Source organism: Onychostoma macrolepis, chromosome 03 (genome assembly GCF_012432095.1).
Source record: "Onychostoma macrolepis isolate SWU-2019 chromosome 03, ASM1243209v1, whole genome shotgun sequence".
Lineage (NCBI taxonomy): Eukaryota > Metazoa > Chordata > Actinopteri > Cypriniformes > Cyprinidae > Onychostoma > Onychostoma macrolepis.
Window position 1 is genome coordinate 10,628,085 of NC_081157.1, and position 16,916 is coordinate 10,645,000.

The 16,916-nt window shown below is 36.7% G+C and overlaps 1 long non-coding RNA gene across 3 annotated transcripts; it reads right to left on the minus strand.

Annotated features, from left to right (window-relative positions):
• Positions 1–222: 222 nt before the first annotated feature.
• LOC131536322 (uncharacterized) lies at positions 223–14,450 on the minus strand. Of its 3 annotated transcripts, none has more exons than XR_009269928.1 (4): positions 14,205–14,450; positions 9,866–9,956; positions 8,849–9,764; positions 223–278 (listed from the first exon to the last, which is right to left on the minus strand). It is a non-coding gene; the product is annotated as an uncharacterized LOC131536322 (long non-coding RNA). The 3 variants fall into 3 exon arrangements; XR_009269926.1 differs by lacking the exon at positions 223–278 and adding an exon at positions 5,523–6,842; XR_009269927.1 differs by lacking the exon at positions 223–278 and having other exon boundaries at positions 5,523–9,764; positions 14,205–14,438.
• Between the last annotated feature and the right edge of the window lie 2,466 nt (positions 14,451–16,916).

Consider the following 16,916-nt stretch of genomic DNA (forward strand, 5'->3'; position numbering starts at 1 on the left):
TATACTGTTTCACACACTATTCTTTAAAAAAACAGTAGGCAGTATGCACTGTGTACTGGCAGTAAGCAGTAAGCAAGTATGCCATTTCGAACACAGCCAGTGTCTGAAGCACGTGTGAAACAATGCCAATCCTATTGGTCCACATGGCCCATTACGTCATAGGCGGGTCCCTGGAAGTATAAAAGGGCACCTGCTGAATAGGTCACCAACTTTTGTTGTCTTCAGGAGCTTTCTGTTTGAAGTGTGTATTCACCATGACGCTTACACTGGTGATGTACCTGAGAGAAAATAAATTTCACAGTAAATTATGTAATTTTCAGCAGTAAAAAAAAAAGAAGTGTTTAAAGCTTGTTGTTTTGTAGAAAATCACAATTATGTATGATGTGAGAACAGTAGGGCCAGTAGATAGGGAGTATATGTTATTTAAGAAAATATAATTATATTTAGAATGACAATTTTTTTCTCAAACATAGTGTGTAGGGTAAAACAACCCCGGGGGGCAATGGGCAATTACTGTAGTTATTCTGTTCTGAACGTCAAAACCTTTGTTTTTCCATCAAATGTATTCTAACTAGTTGGTTGAGTAAAAATATTTGGACTTTATAGTTAAAAATTACCTCAAGTTAGCCAGCCAGTTAGCATCAGCTAACAATATTTCTCAAACAGGCTATTATAATTTTGTAATTTATAATTATTAATTATATATATCTTTTTTTAATTTTAAGCTAAAAATGCCTTTACTCTGGTTTTGCTGTAAATGTATAAATCAAATTGCTTTGTAAGACTTAAATATATGCGAGTAATATGTATTACTCTGTAAGAAATTCTCTTTTCAGAGGGAATTGAATCCAACGATTCGAAATCACTTGGTTAAATCCGATTCAAAATTGATAGTTACACTTTATCAACTATTCGTCCAGCGAAACGTTAAAATCAGTATATCTTATCAATTTTGATATTTAAATCATTCCCTTGGCCAAAGGTCATAATATATACACTAGCAGCAATAATTTTCCTTATGAGCTAGGTAACGAGATCTGGGCAAAGTTTTTAGCTTTATAAATAAACAACACAAGACACTGCTCTTTAAAATGAAACCAGAATTTATTTGAGCTACTCTAGTAATACATGAACTAATCTACCAAAACACACAAGATTGCAACCTGAGAAAATCACAAAAGCAGAGATTTGGCTTATCTTTACTGCTTAACAGGATTTCACACCAGTTTTCCAGCTAACAAGGAGATTTTGTTTTCCTTGCGTTTTGGTGAAACCTGAAAGCGGGGTTTCCTTTCCTGGCAGAGGGAATCCCGTCGCTGGTTGGTTGCCGATCTGTCATTTGGATGACATCTTTTTGGAAAAGCCCTCTTGGTGAATGGGCGTTGCTTGGTTAGGCAAGTGTGGCACACTCAAAGTTCTTCTGAGAGTCTGTTTGCGAGACTTTGAAGCTTCAGCAGAGTGTTTGAGAGTTCTGGATGACAAGAACGCTAGTCGCGTGTTGGAGTAGGCATTTCAGCGGTTTGAGCTGTTTGAGCGGTTCCAGCAGTTCAAGCAACGAGTTCCTTTGGTCACTTGGTTTTAAACGAGCCGATTTGGTCCATCCCCCGAAGCGGTCTTCCAATTGACTTGTTGCAAGGCAGGGCCATGCACCGTGCCATTCCTTTTCATGCATACATTAACATGATGGTTAGTTTCCATGTGGGGCATATCTTTGCAGGTTTTGTTAATAACTTCTATAAAGTGTTATAACATGAGCATTGTACCGAACGCCAACATTTCGTTTACATCAATGTTCTGCAAATATCGCGACCATTCGTTCAACACTAAATATCAGGTATCTTGCATACACATTAATAACTTTATCTACTAAACGGGGTTATACAAACTTCACCGATTACATGAAACACATCGAGCATATAATAGACATAAAATACATTATTTGTGAATATATTTGTTCTAATAGCAGCAGTAATAACTTATTGTCTTTTAAAAATCATCATTGAGTTCATGTGTTCCTTTGTTTGAGGGAGAAAGCGCACGTTTCGTGGAATGTATAGAAGAGAGACGGAAAGGAATGTCCTGAGGTCAAGAAAGTCACGCTGTGGCACTCTGGTGAACTTCCCGGCTCAGAGTGAAGCCGGTCAAAGTTGCATTGCACATCTGGTTAAGTTAATGGTCTCAGACAGAGGGAGTCCTTTTCTTCTTTGGTTGATTTGAGTCACGTTATCACTGTCTTAGTGTTTGTAGGCCTGGAGATTATTCCTGTAAATCATCCTTTTCCAGTGTCTCTTACATGGATGTGAGCGAAGCGAGCATGAGTGACAATCATCCCTTTGTAGTTTAAGTAATTGACCTATCGGTAAGCCCCGCCCCCCCTTAGTTACTGTTGCTCCCTCGGACAAACAAACGGAGTTGCTCACTGTCTTTCAATAACAGCTACAGTGTGAAGACCTTGTCCCACGATGTTTTTGCACAATTTTGGACACAGAAGGCCACCAAATGGGAATTAAATATTCCATGGAGCGATTTATAAAATATTTTAAAATAAATACGGTGGGTAACTCGAAGGAGGGTTTACAGATCACAATGCAAGCGGGAGAAGTCTCATATTACGGTCGGTCATCACGATCGCGGGTGACAACTTGCAGGATCAACGCAGGGTACGATTAAATTAATGCACATTTAACCAGTTTAATATGGAGAGGCACTGAAATGTAGACCTTGGTTTATGTGTTTTTGACCTACACTGTACAAGACGCGAGAACAGTCCGCTATTTAGGTTTATACATTAGCGTAGACTCACTAACTTTAACGTTAGCTAGTTTTAGCCAGAGAAACCTTGCTAAAGCACAAGATAACATTAACGTTCTGCTTGAGCAGATGAAAATTGTAACTTAATGAGTGTATGACAACCAGAAAATGAACGTTTTTGTCTTCATTTGTATGGGGGTGAATACTTAGGGACATTTTGCTCTGTTTTGTTTGGATTCAGGAAATGTAATAAAATAAATTATATTGCCCATCCTCTCAGGATACCTGGAATCAGTGTTACAAGTACCCCAGGCACATCGTTTTTCCATTTTTTAAGTATAAACCCCATAAAACTGATGCGAGCTTCGGATCTTCCAATGTTTCTCTATGGCGCTGAAACCTAAAGATGTCCGAGTTCCGCTCCCCGTGCAGCTGATACTCGACTGTCATTGGCTAGTCTGCGTTTGAGGGGAGGGGCTTACCAATAGGTCAATTCCAGATGGGGAAAGTTCTCTCTCTTCCTGATTGGGTTAAGTCTATCATTGCTTTATGGATCTCTTGAGATGATAACGCAGAGCGAGACAGGAACGGGTCGAAACAATTGGACGCCATGTTGGTCCTTAATTAATTTTACAACTTCTCGACGGTTAGGGGAGGAATCTTTAGACTCTTCTGGAATGGGTTGATTCTGCAGGATATTGAACAGTCCCTTTAACTAACACATATTTGAGAATCACGACATTTCATGATATAGTTAACCTGTTTGGGCATATTTTGAATACAAAGGAAAAAAAAAAGAAAAGACAAACCTATATCAGTTATACAGTGCTATAGTGGCTGCTGTGTCAAGCATGACGAGCACAACCCCATGCACAATGTTAATGTATTTAGTCTTGGCGGAATAGATCTGCTACGCTGCTGCGGCAGAGCAAGTCTAATACATCCACAACATGCTGCTGTGAGCATGTAGGAAATACTGTTGCTGCACATGTAACACATATGAAGAACCCCCCACAAAGCAGGAGACACGGAACACAATACAATACAAGCCAATATATGCATGCCGCTGAATATAAGGATAAACTGCTGCATCAGTGGACATGCATGTATCCACACACATAAAGATGAACAGACAAGGAAAAACGAGACACCCCCCAAAAAGCAGATCTATCTCCAAGACACTAATGGTGCCATGTGAAGTGCATGTAATACTATCTACAGTCATGGCCAAAAATATCAGCAACCTTGGTAAATATGATCAAAGAAGGCTGTGAATATGAATCTGCATTGTTAATCCTTTTGATCTTTTATTAAAAAAATTCACAAAAATTTAACCTTTCATTGGATAATAAGAATTTAAAATGGGGGGAAATATCATTATGAAATAAATGTTTTTCTCTAATACACATTGGCCACAATTAACAGCACCCTTTAATGCAATACTTTTTGAAACGTCCATTTGCCAGTTTAACAGCTCTAAATGTTCTCCTATAATGCCTGATGAGGTTAGAGAACACCTGACAAGAGATCAGAGACCATTCCTTCATCCAGAATCACTCCAGACCCTTCAGATTCCCAGCTCCATGTTGGTGCTTCTTCTCTTCAGTTCACTCATTTTCTACAGGATTCAGGTCAGAGGACTGGAATGGCCAGCAGAAGCTTGGTTTTGTGCTCTCTGACCCATTTTTGTGTTGTTTTTGAGGTTTGTGTTTGGATTATTGTACGGTTAGAAGATCCAAACATGGCCCATTATAAGATTTCTAACAGAGTCAGTCACTTATTGATTCTTTATCTGTTGGTATTTGATAGAATCCATGATGCCATGTGTCTAAACAAGATGTCCAGGACCTCCAGCAGAAATATAGGCCCACAACATCAAAAATACAGCAGTACATTTCATTGTACACATGGGGTACTTTTTATCCCTGTGTTCACCAAACCCATCTTGAGTGTTTGCTGCTAAAAAGCAAATTTTTTAGTTTCATCTGACCATAGAAGCCAGTCCCATTTGAAGTTCCAGTCATGTCTGATAACTGAATATGCTGTAGTTTGTTTTTGGATGAGCTGGGAGAATTTTTCTTGACACCCTCTCAAACAACATGTGGTGATGTAGGTGCTGTTTGACAATTTTTTTTTAAGGTTTTCTGACCCCGAGACTCAACTATTTTCTGCAATTCTCCAGCTGTGGTTCTTGGAGAGTCATTAGCCACTCATACTCTCCTTCTCACCGTGTATTAGGACGATATAGACAGATGTCCTCTTCCAGGCAGTTTCGTGACATTTTACGTTGATTTGAAATTCTTAATTATTGCCCTGATGGTGGAAATGGGAATTTTCACTGCTCTAGCTCTTTTCTTAAAGCCACTTCACTAATTTGTGAAACTCCAATTATCTTTTGCTGCACATCAGAAATGTATTCTTTGGTTGTTCTCATTGTGATGGATGATTAAGGGAATTTGGGCTTTGTTTTCCCTCCTATTTATATTTCTGTGAAACAGGAAGCCATGGCTGGATAATTTCATGTTCATAATCACCCTGGAGTGCTCAAAATTGTGAATATGAATGGGAAGATACTTCAGAGATATTTTACTCATAAGAATTTCTAGGGGTGCCAATAATTGTGTCCAACGTGTATTTGAGAAAAATATTTATTTCATAATATTTCCCCCCATTTTAAATTCTTATTATCCAATGAAAGGTTAGAGTTTTGTGAATTTTATAAAAAAAAAAAAAAAAGGATCAACAATGCAGATTAATTTTCACAGCCTTCTTTGATCATATTTACCAAGGGTGCCAATATTTTTGGGCATGACTGTATGTGTGCCTGGGCTACCACGCCAACCTGCTTAACAATAGTGGCCTATGACTGTGTGTGCCTGGACTACTACACCGACTGGCTTAACTCTAATTAGACGCGCACTATGTGTAATGCTAATTAACAAAATGGATATACGTTGCAATCCGATAGGTAAGACCCCAGCATCCACCTGAGCAAATATCATAATTTAGTCATTTGATATCTGCTGTTACTTGCTACATTTCATCAGTCCCAGCGGTAGCGTAACAGCTCGTTAATTCACGTTCGTGCAATGAAGACGGACAAAGCAGAATATAATATATAATAATGTATAAATGTAGAGCACACGTCGCCTGAGCACATTTCTCCGAACTACATTTCCCATAATGCATTTCATTCAGGACTACATCAAGCATAGATAGTGATCTTAAGCGATAACTCTTAATTCTCTTCTTTCCGCAACACTGTGATTGACATGACTGCGATAAGCACGTGCTTCTTACAGCTTCGTACAGCTGAAATCAACCACACTCATCACAATGAAAACATTAACCTTAGAAATAACGAACGTGAACATTGCGATTACGCCGATGTAAATGGTGAACCCCAGTTGAAATGCATACACAAGAATGCTTATTTCGTTTAACCGGTTTCATGTTTGTTACTATCGGCGTATCCTCAGAGTGATTACATACTCTAAACTGCCTTTGCTCCAGCTGCATACACACAGATGCTAAATGCTGCTGCTAATATGCTTAATATTTCGCTGATGCATACAATGCAAACTGCTAACATGACACTTAATTTAAATTTGTTTATGGTTGCTCATTTTTGTATTCAATTAGGCAGACCACGCAAATATACACAGCGATATAGATTAAAAGAGCATTCACTTATCTTAGATATTGATTTCAGCTGTTCTGAAGTACGCTGCCAAACTGCTACAGCAAACGAAAGCCAGGTATTCGAATATTGAGCAATAAGCTCATTGGCAACTGATTCAGGAAAAAAACAATCAGCCGAGTTATATGATAATGATGTCATTAGGTCAGATTGAGTTGGACCTATCAGACTGCACCAACTTAAGAGTTTCATGTCAGACCTCTGTATTTATATGTACAAATAATATTGTCTTTATGGTGTTTAACATCCATGAGCACTAAAGATGTCCTGATGTTTATTGTAGATCACAGTGGTGTTGTCTTTGTGTTGATGATGTTCTACTCTGGAGCTGAAACCCGTCTTGAGTACTGCGTTGTCTCCACAAATCCATCTACTCCGGACAGATCAATTACTTCATAATAATAATAAAAACAAGGTTTAGTATCAACATGAAATATTTTCTATGCCTACCAATAAAAAGGTTGGGTTTCACTTTATTTTGATGGTCCCTTTAACACATTCTGTTGACTATAATTCTACCAACTCTCATTAGAGTGTTAGTAGTGTATTAGTTGACTGGTAGGGTTAGGGTTGGAATAAGTTGACATGTAGTTGCAAAGTTACTTACAGTCAGTAGAGTGTCTGTTGAGAGACCATCACAATAAAAAGCTTGTCACTTTTACTTTTTACTAATACTTTGCAATAAATTCTCATTTGTTCACATTAAAGGGGTGGTTTACTGCGATTTCACTTTTTTCATTTTAAATAGTGTGTAATGTTGCTGTTGGTGCATGAACAGTATCTGCAAAGTTGAGGCGCTGAAAGTTCAACATAAGCGGAGATATCGTCTTTTAAAAATCAGGAAGTTTAATGCCTACAAAAACGACTCATATGGGACTACAACGAGATACTTCCCGGGTTGCATACGTAAAAAACCCATCAAACCCCTCCCTCCGGAACATGCCAAAGAGGGGGCAAGGCCATGTTCTGCGGCTTTGTCGAAGAGGAAGAGTTATAGTGGAGAGTTGTAGCCATGCCGTCGAAATTTTAAAGTGTTATTTTCACCCAGCTGTCGGGTCTTCTGTGTTCGGGCTTCCAACGGACGCTGTAGTTCGTCAACAATGGTTAAAATTTATGTTTGATTATGTTCCTGACAATTACAATCCTAATTTAGCTCTCTGTGCTGCGCATTTTACGGAAGACAGCTTCCAGAATCTACACGAGTTCAATGCCGGATTCACACAGAAACTATTACTAAATGGAGCGGTTCCAACTTTAAAACCAGAGGCAGCAGTTGTTGGGCCACAACCTGTAAGTAAGATTTCATCATTTTAAATGTATTTGCATGTATAATTTCAGACGTAATGTTTTAGTTTTATCAAGGTCGTAAACAAATGCCAACGCTGGCTTTAGTAGCCAGTTAGTTAAATGCTATTTCATGTGTCTATGACAAACAGGTACAAACATTTTGGACCTGAATTTGTAATTATGTACTAATTTTGTAAATGTATTTTCCATGTATACTTTATGACGTAATTTTTCGATTTGATCAAGAACGTAAACACAAGCCAAGGCGGTTTGGTTATAGTAGCCAGTTAGTTCGATGCTATTTTGTGTGTATAAGACAAACGTGTACAAACTTCAAAAAATGATATGTAATCACAACAGCAAACTTCCATTCAGAAACGTTTTGTAAGAACCATGCTTGCGGAAGTTCTGCTTAACTCTCTTCACCGCTTTCTGGGTCTGATTCTGGCTCAAACTGATACGGCAATATTGACACCATTATTTACATTTGACCGCAGCACATGCAGCTGTCGCCCGTAAAGGTAATGGGCGTGAAGTTTCCGGACAATGTGCAGTACACAGTTTAGCCAATCACAACACACCGGCCCAACTAACCAATCTGAGCCCATCGCCTGTTTCTGAGGGAGTGGTTTCATAGAATCAGGAAGTCAACCGGTCGTTCAAATGACAGAGGAGCAAGCAGCTTACAATAAAGGTGAAATATATGAAAAATAAGGCGTTTTTTAACAAACGAAACACGAAGACATGTTATATTGCACCCCATAAACACAATCAAGCAAAGAAAAATAGCAGTAAACCACCCCTTTAATGCACAAGCTGGTGTGGTCTAACAATGAAACATGTATTTGAGCTACATTTATTAACCTTTGTGAATGTTTATTCATGTTAATTCACAGTGCACTAGATAATGCTGGCACAATTTTTAATTTGAATATATATTAGTGAATGTTGAAATTATCATTAAGATTTTCAAATGTTGTGGAAGTACTGATCAATGTTCAGAGTGCATTTAAACAGCCACAATTAGATAAAACTTTGATAAAACTGGAGAGAAATTGTAAAATGTCCATATTTTTAGAAGTAGCCATTAAAGAGACAAATGTTTCTCACCTGTCTGACCAACATCCTGCAAACATTCACTGAATATCACAGGAGCCGCAATCACAGGAGCCGCAATCACAGGAGCCACAATCACAAAGGCCGCAATCACAGGGCCCGCAATCACATTGGCCACAATCACCAGAGCCGCAGTCACAGGGGCCGCAATCACAGGGGACGAAATAACAGAAGCCACACTCTTTTGAAGGCCCTTCAGGCATCTCAGACGTCTTCTCTTCAGTCCTTTGCTCAGGTTTAGGACTTTGGGTTATTGTATGATAATGACATTGGCATTTGTCATCGCAATTCTTTCTGCAGTTGTTACATCCTTCTTTGCTGTTCTCAAACTCCATGGCTTGTCTAGGAGGTTGAAGTGATCCGTTTGAACAGGTGAGCTGATTTGGAAAAAAGCCTCGAATCTCACAGCTGATCTTGTATCTTGAGTGAATCAGGATGTGGTTTGCATGCAAGGTCTCTCAGGACTGCACTGAGCATGTGCAGAAGGCGTGTCTCATACACACTCGTACACAAATGTGGTCATAAAAACAAGTCACAGCATTCCTTTTCCTTGCAGGATTAATGTTTTATTCTGATGTGTTTTAGAAGCTTAGGAAATATTCTTTTAAGGATGAGTTGCACCAGCTCCAAGCCTGGTGGAAGTTAGTGTGTTTAAACAGTGTATGTAGATTGAGGAAGCAAGAACTAGACAGTTGGTTTTAAAGATTACATTTAACCCTTGTAACTTGAGCAACAAGCTAAGCTAATCAAGCGTTTGAGTTTCACTCTTGCTCAGTAACAGAAGAGGCAGAAGATTTCTGGAATTCACCAGTGTTACCGTTGTGCCTGTGGAGACAATTCTTGGTGCTGCATGTCTCCACAGACAATAATGGGCTATCAATGAAAGCTTCAGATGAGGCAGGTGGATGAACTGTAAAGGAAAGGAAAGGAAAATGTAAAAATTCTTTCTTTTATGTGAATTTAACATTTGATAACACCCCTGCTATGAAGCATCAGGTTAGAGACTTTTACCAGAGATGATCAGGTACACGGGAATAACCCATTTATTGTCACCACAACTCAGTCCTGAAGAAATTCTGCTTCGCATGTGTGTGTGGTTTCTCTACAAAATAAAGATATACAAGTAACAGTAATCACAACAAATATAATCACAGTAACTTATATACTGTATAATAACCCGGACAGCACACGTATGTCTGGCCGACGTCGGCCTCATTACCTAAAACATCTAATAAGATCAGTGCTCTGTTTTCTCAACTCATCGATCGTCGGCTCACGACCGCAGGCTGATGCCACACTTTTATCTGTTTCCGCGAGCCCAGTTCTTCGTCTCTTACCAACCCACAGAGAGAAGAGACTCATCCCCACTTAGCTAATGGTCACGGTAATGATTTTAAAATTACCGTTAAGTATCTGGCCAAAAACATACTTGAGTAAAAGTAAAAAAGTACAACTTTAAATTGTACTCAAGTATTAAAAAAGTAGAAGTACTTTCTTTTCTATCAGACATTCAGAGTCTGGTTAAAGGGAGAAAACAAAACAAAATGCAGTGGTACAGGTCAAACACGTATATCTAGTGCAACAACAACAATAAAAATGCAGCACAGCGGAACAGGGAAAGGGATTAAAAGGAAACTCCATCCTTTCCACCCTAATGCCATCCCATGTGACTTTCATTATCAGAGGAACACAAACTAACAGTTTTAGAAGAAAAAAAAAATCACGTGTATGGGACATCCAAAAATGACACTTCAATAACTACACAAAGTGAATATGAAAGTAATGCATGCAACCCCTGTTAATAAATCAGTGACTTCTTAAGTGAAATGATAGGCATATGTAAGGATACACATACTAATATTTTAAACTTGACTGTCATGTTCACTTTGTGTGGGTTCTGAAGTGGTTCTGTTTTGCATTATCTGGACTAAAAATTGTGTTCATCTTAAGAAAGAAAGTCATAAACATCTGGGATGACATGAGGGTGAGTAAATGATAAGAGAATTTTCATTTTTGGGTGAACTATCCCTTTGAAGAGCAAGATGTGATGCAGAGATTAGAAACATATTCCACACAGAATACAAGAATGTGCTGAATTAATGAGGAGAGTCATAGAATTAAAACATACAACATTAACATTTTGAAAGGCCACTTTTTTGTGTGTTGTTAATTTTTTAATTATTTATTTGGGGCTTTTGGAGTTTTTTTTTCTCAGCAAATATTGATAAATAATTATTTGTTACTAATTAGATTAATTAATGAGCAAATCATGTAATTATTAAGATTTAAAAAAAGAAAACAGTTCTGATTCCTACTCAATGTGTCATATAATGACATATTATAAATACAACTTATCCACTACCTGGTGAGAACATCACTAAACATGAATTACAATTAATTTAACAACAATGCTCATTTAAACACTTTTGGAGATTTTTTATTAATTAAGAAAATATTTCCACAAAAAATATTAATGGTATTTAAATTCTCATCACTGATTTTATTTGCACTCAATCTTGTGCATTCAGCTAATATATTACACAGCTAATGGCTCTGTCAAAACAGAACAAATAATGAATAAACATTTTTTGGGAAAATGCAACTTTGCTACCTCAATATGCTTCCTCAGATTTTATGGTGAACTTTTGAAGCCAGACATTTACCTGGAATGAAAGTCATATTGAAAGTCATAACTGAAGTAGAAATATGTGCGCTTGATGCATGAAACAATGATCATTGGTTCTCACATCAAGCACGCACGTTTGAGCTTCTGTTTACCATATTTAATGTGCATAAGATAAAATAAAAATGTAATGTACTTTTCAAGATGAAGTAAAATTGTAAGGAGTAAAAAGTACTGTTTTTTCTTCAGAAATGTAATCAAGTAAAAGTACAAGTAGTCAGTTTAAATTGTACTTGAGTAAAGTACAAATCCCCCAAAATAATACTTAAGTAAAGTAATCAAGTAAAATTACTCAAGTATTTTACACCTCTGATCATGTGACACTGAAGACTGGAGTAATGAAAATTTCACAATATATTCAGAATTAGAAAACTGTTGTGTTATTGTGAAATATTATTACAATTTATTACTGTTTTTACTTCATTTTGATCAAATAAATGCAGCCTTGGTGAGCAAAAAGATGTAAAAAAAAAAACTTACTGACCCCAAACTTTTGAATGGTAGTGTAATATTACAGTTATTATGTTCCACCCACTTAAATGATACTGTGGCATGTGTAATTAATTCTAAAGAGACTGCCTGTTCCCCAAATAATACATTTACTGAGGGATCACATGAAACACTATCAATAAACTGATTTTTGAGAGCGTTAGTGGCAGTGTGCTGATTTTTGTTAATTATGCGATTGAGCACCTGCCTAAAGTTTTTGGATGTGCGCATATTACACCACCTTGTGATTAAACCAGATATATATAGATATAAAAATAAGCACAAATAGGTGAAGCAGCAGTTGCTTGGCCTGTAATGAGGTCACAAATACCAAGGATGTATCAAAGTCCACTAAAGGAAGTAGAGCTTTTTGGTATTTTACTTTAAAAGAGTGTGTCTGAGCCCCAAATATTATCAAGAAGGCTATTTCAGTTTAAATTAGATTAAAATACATATTTTTAGACAAGTATTCACACAACACATATGATAACCATGCACTGCAGTTATATGTGATGAAATAAATCATCTTTTGTCTGAAATAATATGTACAACAGTTATGCTAAACTTTCTTCTTTTGATTTCCTGTTTCTATCTCAGGATGCCCATCCCAAGGTTACTAGAGATTACGCCAGCTCCAGATTGAAAGATTTCAGATGACGGCGACTGTACATGGACATACAAAACTGACAAATATCACCCTTATATTGCCTACAAGGGTATGTTTGATGATTTTCAACACGCTTTGCATTATTGCAATATCTGTAAATGAACAATATTTACTCTTTCTCTGAGTTATGTGTACCTATATGCCCCCTTTTATTTGTAAGCAACACTCTGCAGGATGATGCAAAATGAAATGACAAGTTTTAACTAAATGACAAAAAAGACTGCTGTTTTGCATCAATTTTGCTGACAAATAAACTGGGTATCTTGGAGAAAGAATAAACATGGTTCTTTTACATGTTACCAACATTGTAACAATACAAAATGGATTGAAAATTGTTGAACTTACCCTTTAATAATGTTGAAGGATAGTGTTTAACTGAACACATGACTAGATTTTATCAGAAAAGATTTTAGAATTATCATAATCCAATTTAAAACATTTTAACTGCTTAATTATTGTTTGCCTGGTTTTTATTTTGTGTTTATGTAACTCTTGTATTGCTGTAACTCGGTTTTTGCCACAGAGATAGCCTTCGATGCTGACAGCACAGAACACATGACTTGTATTATCTTTGAGCGGCTGTCAAATGGACATTACTTTGTTCCCCAGTGACTCTCAGTCACCTCTGGCTGATTAAAGGATGTTTTTTAAATTGTAACCTTGAAACATGCATTTTCTGTAAACCTACTTTGAAATGATAAGCATTGTGAAAAGTGCTATACTTCTACAACATTTAACCTTGGTTTTACTATAGTAAACCTATAGCAAACATGATTGTAGTAACCATGTTGTTTTCAAACCATCAAACCATGGTTTTGATGCCATATTGTTAGATTGTAGTAATACTTAAGTAAAACTGTGGTAACCATGACTACAGTAACCATAGTTTTTGAAATCATGGTAAATTTTGTAGTTACTATGGTTTTACTGCAACAGTCATAGTTAAACCACGGTTATTGTAGTAGTTTGGTTTTTACTATGGTTTTATTGCAAATGCTGTGGTAAAATTATGATTATAATTTTCAAAAGACTATAAATAATTGTGAATTATCCACTTTTGATCAAAGCATCTGATAAATGTATTTGTATATGTAATATGAATACATTTGCAACTGTTATTGAGAGTGGTGTGTATGTTTTATTATGAACCACGCCCTCAGAGCTGCATCGTCAAAACATCAGCCGGAGAGCATTTGCGAGGGAAATATACCATGAATAATACTGTAGATAGAAAAACTGACAGAAATGACTAATACTGAGCAGTTGAAATTGGACAGCTCCCACCGCTGAGGACAGAGATGAAGCTGCTCCATTAACGCACATATAAGTGCTTTGACTCTAAGAAATGAGCGATGTATATTAGATAAGCCATATAACGAATAAATGGCACATACAGTAGATTATGTCATCTAAACACAACAGTGATATACGTAAGGAATCTAGTATGTAAATAGACACACTTAACACTTAACTTGGACACACTCATAAACATAGTATAGACTGCTACTTACCTTATAAGCACGCACACACCGTTAAAGATCGCTATACAGCTCTCTCCTCAGAATCAGTGCCAGTAATAAACCAACTGCAGAACCGCAGAACATTATGAGCCAGCAGTCTGAGGCCAGAAGTGGGCGGAGTTAATGTCATGGCGGGAGACGTGGATAAAAAAAACTATAGTTGATTAACTATTAAGCGTTCAAATTATTCAAAACGCCACACGCAGTTATCAGCGCTGAAACGTGTTTCTCAACCGAGTGACTTTTTCTGAACGGTTGTGTTGTAATTATATTACTGTAGTCTGACGCACTATATGTCTGCTGTTACAGTACTGTTTTTAGTCGCTTTAATTTGCATTTGGGAACGCAAGATTAGAAACATTTATAAATCTGTTGTTGTTTACAAAGAGAAGTTTCAGTGTCATGTAATCCTTCAGAAATCATTCTAACTCGTTGATTTGCTGCTCAAGACACAATTCTCATTATTATTAATGTTTTTTGTGGAAACAATAATACATTTATTTTTATTATTATTATTTATTATTATTACATATATGGGTGATTCTTCAATTGGGGGCTATTTTGCCATCTTACATTTTGATGAATTAAATTTGGTTGAATTTTGTTAGAATTATGTCAAGACAATGTTTACATCCTTTGATGTAAAGATATAATAATGGCCACGACTGAGCTTAAATATAATTTGAGTATTTTATATCTATTTGCCAACTGGCACTGCAAAACGTCATTCCCATCACAACATCAAAAAGTCTCATAATGCAAAGAATTTATCAAGGAGATCATTTAAACTCATTTATCTTGCAAACATTGTTAACCTTCAACAATACGTATAAAAAACAAAATGTTTCCATTCAGCGAATTACATATATTTTCTTGTTCTTACCATCAAAATGTGTTTTTCTGTGTTCATCAAAGCACACATTTGTTTAATTTCTGGAAAATTAATTTTAGATGTTTTTTCTTTGAATAGGTGGATGAGTATTTCATTAGGCTTTTCATGTAGCACCTCAAGATTGAACATAAAACAGTTTTAAAGGTATGTTTGCTGTAAATTAAGCAACGTGGCGGTAATGACATACTGTTCTGGTAATGACATAGTGTTTTGGTAATGACATAAATGAAAAGTGCACTGATACATAAAGCAAATTTAAAGGCTTAAATAATGACTTCTGGTGAGTGTTGTTGAAAGAAATGGACAGATGTGAGGAGATGTATATAAATATGACACAACCATCAACTTGAACATGTTTATTTCAATCATGCAGAAACCATACAATATTTTCTAGAGAATCAATTGTCACAATGGGATAAACAGCATAAACATATCCTTCATAAACATTTCATAACTATGAATATTACCATTAGGTGAAATATTATATGTTTGGGTTAATAACGCATAAAAGTTGCACACTAGTTGACCAAACATGAACACCCAGAACTATATATCTCCAAGGACCGCCCTCTTGACAGATCTCTTATAAGTGGGAGAACAATTTCTCCCAGACATCTACTGGCAGCATCATGTGCCTTTTCGTCACTGGCTGAGGTGGTGGGATAAGACCCAGAAAATCATGCGGCTGATACCACAGAATATCATCCCTCATAGGCCAAAAGAAGCGGTTCTGGCCTACACGACTCAAAGTTTTAACAAGAATGCAATTCTCTGCATCCACATCTTGAACTATTCCTGGATATACCTCCCTGTCATATTTCATATTTCACGGAAGACGGTGTGCTTCCTTTAAAAAATGGTACTTCTTCAGTACCTTTCCAGATAGAATCCTGGCAACAATCTGTTTGTTTTTTACTCCAGCTTGTTTGTATTTGTTTTTGAGTTCAGAGAGTACCACATTGTGGAAGAGCAGTGTCTTCTTTAGGGCCTTTGGTTGCAGTTTCATTTGTTTTTTTTGTTTTTTGCTTTGGGGAGTCTAGTTGTGAAAGCCGCCCAGAAAGCCTAGTGCATCTCTTTTTGTATTTTTCCATTTTTTTCTGTGGCATTTGTAGCTTCTTTTGGATAGCAAAAAGATCACGATAGACTTTTGCTTTATTTGCCTTAACTTTCTTACGACCTCTTCTGCTAGGAGTTTCACGATTTGCATTTTCACTGTTCTGACCTTGTTGCACTGGAGATCTTGGGGGGATGTCTGGAGATGTTGGGGGGGTGTTTGAAGCTACATAGTGTTGTACTTCCTGTCGAATTTTGTCATTGGCTCTTTTATTGTTTTGGTTAACTCTCCATTGTTTGCGTTTCTGTCTTTGCTCCCGTTTTGAAAGTTGTGAGATTACTTTAAGCTTTCCTGTTTCTTTTCTTCTTTTGTATCTTTCCTTTTCTCTGTCAATGTACTGCTGATATTTTACTGGATCTTCCTTCAATTTTTTTCTATAATCTCTAGACCTTTCAGTTGATTTCTTGGGAGCCATTCTGGTTAAAAAATAAGAAAAAATAGTTTTAGGAAGTAAGGCATCTCACTTAAGTTTCATTGCAAAATCACACTATTATGCTTCTTTAACTTAATTTATAAACACATAATATGATATAGATAGTGACACAGAACATGTCATTACCACCATCACTTGTCATTACCATCACAACATGTTGTGTGTTGGTAATGACGTGTTCTGTAATGACATTTTAATTTTTTCAGGAAAAAAGATGCTAGGTCATGGTTTTGCTAACATCACTCAACAGCTAATACAAAAAGA